The 3,923-nt window shown below is 37.7% G+C and overlaps 1 non-coding gene across 1 annotated transcript; it reads left to right on the forward strand.

The window, feature by feature from the left end:
- Positions 1-1,711: 1,711 nt before the first annotated feature.
- On the forward strand, positions 1,712-1,818 carry LOC118152462 (U6 spliceosomal RNA). Its single transcript, XR_004741224.1, has one exon. It is a non-coding gene; the product is annotated as a U6 spliceosomal RNA (small nuclear RNA).
- The last annotated feature ends 2,105 nt before the right edge of the window (positions 1,819-3,923 follow it).

Below are 3,923 nucleotides of genomic sequence, written 5' to 3' on the forward strand. Positions count from 1 at the left end.
GAGTCGCTTGAACCTGGGAGGCAGAGGTTGCAGTGGGCCGAGATAGCACCACTGTACTCCAGCTTGGGCGACAGAGCATGACTCTGCTTCAAAAAAAAGAAAAAAAAAGAAGATGGCCATGTGACTGGAGTGTGGCATCTACAAGCTGAGGAAACACTGGAAACTGAGAAGAAGCAAGAAAGGATTCCCCACTACGGGTTTCAGTGGGAATCCTTTCTTGACCTACCTCTTGACCTGCAAGATAATACTTCTCTGCTATTTAAGCGACTCAGTTTGTGGTATTTCCCCTAGATGCAATCACCAACCTAGATTTTAAAATAATAACAACAACAACAGAAGCAATAATGGTGTGCAATGACACGTGTCCTAATTTAATCCTCTCTTTAAGTAAACCAAGAAAGTGGGTATTATTATTTTCCCCATTTTAGAAAGAGGCAGGCAGGCACAGCTAAGGAAGATTGAGAAATGTGCTAAAAAGGGCTGGAGCTTTGATTTGACACTGGGCCACCTGACCTGGAAGCCTTCTATGTTGTACTCCTGCTGACACTGCAGAGTAGGTTCTTTGGAAAACCCCAACTGCCTGCAAAGGAAACCCACACAACCCCCCAACCAGGGAGGCCGATATTTATGGCCTTGTCTTATTATTACAACTAAAGTAAAACTGTAAGTAGCCACAAGATGTAAGTGCTCCAAACACATTACTAAGTAAAATAAAGTGGTTTTAAATTAGTCGTCATTTGGGATTATCCACACCCTGCTTCCCACTATAAGTATAAATTAGAAAATAATGGAGTCTCTGTATTTATAATAGAGATAATAAAAGAAACTATGTAAGAAGTGTGACTGTTCCCTTTTTTTTTTTCCTTTTGATGAAACTGAAACTGGAGAGACAACTGACTTGTCCAGAGGACATGGCTCCAACAATAAATCCAGAACTAGAGCCTGGATCTTCTTATCGTACTACTCTTTTTTTTTTTTTTTTTTTTTTTTTTTTTGAGATGGAGTCCCGTTCTGTCACCTGGGCTGGAGTGCAGAGGTGCCATTTCGGCTCACCACAACCTCTGCCTCCCAGGTTCAAGCAATTCTCCTGTCTCAGCCTCCTGAGTTGGTGGGATTACAGGCACACACCACATCACCTGGCTAATTTCCGTATTTTTTGTAGAGTCAGGGTTTCATCATGTTGGCCAGGCCAGTCTTGAAATCCTGACCTCAAGTGATCTGCCTGCCTCGGTATCCCAAACTGCCGGGATTACAGGTGTAAACCCGGGCTTTATGATATTTAGTCCAGTATGCACTGCCTCTTTTAGAAGCAAACTTTTACTGATGTAGTCCACATATGCCTGAAGACAAATAGGGGACATATGTAATACGATGCTTCTTTTTCCAGTGAGCTTCTCCCCTTCCCCCAAATTAGCCTAATTGGATATATAAACTATTAGGATGTAGAAAAGATTCAAATATCTGTAATATTTCAAAGATTAATTGAAATATTATATTACTTTATTTTTAATTGACACATAATTGTATGTATTTATGAGGGACAGAATGATATTCTGATACACATATACCATGTGCAGTAACCAATTTAGGGTAATTAGCATACCATCACCTCAAACATTTATCATTTATTTGTGTTGGGAATATTCAAAATCTCTCTATAGTCATTTGAAAATATGTAGTAAATTACTGTAAACTATAATCCTAAAGTGCTGTGCTTGCTTTGGCAGCACATATACTAAAATTGGAATGATACAGAGAAGATTAGCATGGCCCCTGCGCAAGGATGACATGCAAATTCGTGAAGCGTTCCATATTTTTGTATAAGATAGTAAGATAATGGACTAACATCTCCAATCTTTTTTGCCAATGGCTTAAAACTTCAAATAAGTTAAGAATATTGTTTCCACAGGTAATAGTTTTCTTTCTCTTTTTTTTTTTTACCTTTAAACTTATTTCTGTTAATTTTTGTGGGTACATAATATTTATGTTATATATACATATTCTGATAGAGATATACAATATATAATAATCACATTTGGTTAAGTGAGATATCTGTCACCTCTAGAACTTATTTTTTGTATTACAACCAATTTATTTCTACAGTTTTAGTTATTTTAAATTGTACAATTAAAATGTTATTGACTACAGAATTATTTTTGTAATAGTAAAAATTTTATACAGCTATAAATAAAATTTACACATATCTGAGTCCTGAATAAATACCTTTCAAAATTAAAAAAATAAATAAAGTGCTATAAAATTGTAGAGCTTATTCTTCCTCTCTAGCTGTAATTTTTTTTCTTTTTTTCTTTTTTTTTGAGATAAGGTTTCATTCTGTCACTCAGGCTGGAGTGCAGTGGCACGATCTCAGCTCACAGCAACCTCTGCCTGCTGGGTTCAAGTGATTCTCCTGCCTCAGCCTCCCAGGCAGTTGGGATTACAAGTGTGTCATCACACTTGGCTAATTTTTGGATTTTCTGTAGAGATGGCCATGTTTGCCAGGCTGGTCTTGAACTCCTGACCTTAAGTGATCTACCCACCTTGGCCTTCCAAAGTGCTGGGATTACAGGCATGAGCCACCTCACCTGACCTCTAGCTGTAATTTTGTATGTTAATCAATCTCTCCCTATCCTCCCACTCCCTGTACCCCTCCCAGCCTCTAGTTACCACTATTCTACTCTTTGCTTCTGTGAGCTTATAGGAGTGAGAGCAGGTAATCTTTATCCTTCTGTGGTTGCACACATATTTAAATGGCACATTAAATAAAACAATACCTTAAGAAATACAGCTTTTTAGGCCAGGCACGGTGACTCATGCCTGTAATCCCAGCACTTTGGGAAATCAAGGCGGGCAGATCACCCAAGGTCAGGAGTTCCAGAACAGCCTGGCCAACATGGCAAAACCCCATCTCTACTAAAAATACAAAAATTAGCTGAATGTGGTGACGTGTCCCTGTAATCTCAGCTACTCAAGAGGCCGAGGCAGGAGAATCACTTGAACCCAGGAGGTGGAGGTTGCGGTGAACGGAGATCTTGCCATTGCACTCCAGCCTGGGTGCCACAGTAAGGCACCACCTCAAAAAAAAAGAAAAGAAATATAGCTTTTTAAACATTTGTATAAATTTATGAGGTACAAGTGTAATTTTGCTACATGCATAGAAATATTGCTATCTTCAATTCACATTTCATGAAACAATTTTATTCCAACTCTTCACATACATCTTTGATATTAATGTCTTCCTCATCACTAGAGCCCCTTCTGGAATCATCCCGTATAATTTTCAAGAGCATACTCTTTTTCCTGCCTAAGCACTTAAAATTTCCCAAGAACTCTTGTTGGAAATGTTATCCCATTTTGTAATTTGTCCTCTAAATTTAGATTTGACATCTAAAATATAACTATTTACTGCTATTGCTTTTAAGTGATCTTCAGGAGTTCATTTACTTGACATAGAACATTTAACAATTGTGAAGTACTCTTTGCAGGAATAATTCCTAACTGTGTCTTCAGTTTCTTTGCTTCCTTCTTTACCAGTTCTGCTGGGGTACTCTTTCTACAAGCATCCAAAATTAGGCTCAATTTCGGGAAAACGGGTCTTTCCCAAATAGAATACTTTCTTATTCAAAATAGGAGAAATTTCAAATTCTGGAAGCATATGAGAAGACCTCCCCTATGAGGAAATGGCCCCTACTTTCGGGGAGCCTTAAAGTAGCCGCACAAAGATCAAATATGGGGGGGAAATGCCTGAAATTACCTTGTAGTAAACACCGATGAAATCAAAACTGAGCCCATTACTTTTTTTCTATTTTAACAATAAATGTTAGAAATGATCTTGGTTCTTAATTAAAATAGATACTTATAAAATACATCAGTATCAAAAATAACAGATACAGTAATGTATACAATTTCACATTACACACATA

The sequence above is a fragment of the Callithrix jacchus genome, chromosome 3 (assembly GCF_049354715.1).
Source record: "Callithrix jacchus isolate 240 chromosome 3, calJac240_pri, whole genome shotgun sequence".
Classification (NCBI taxonomy): domain Eukaryota; kingdom Metazoa; phylum Chordata; class Mammalia; order Primates; family Cebidae; genus Callithrix; species Callithrix jacchus.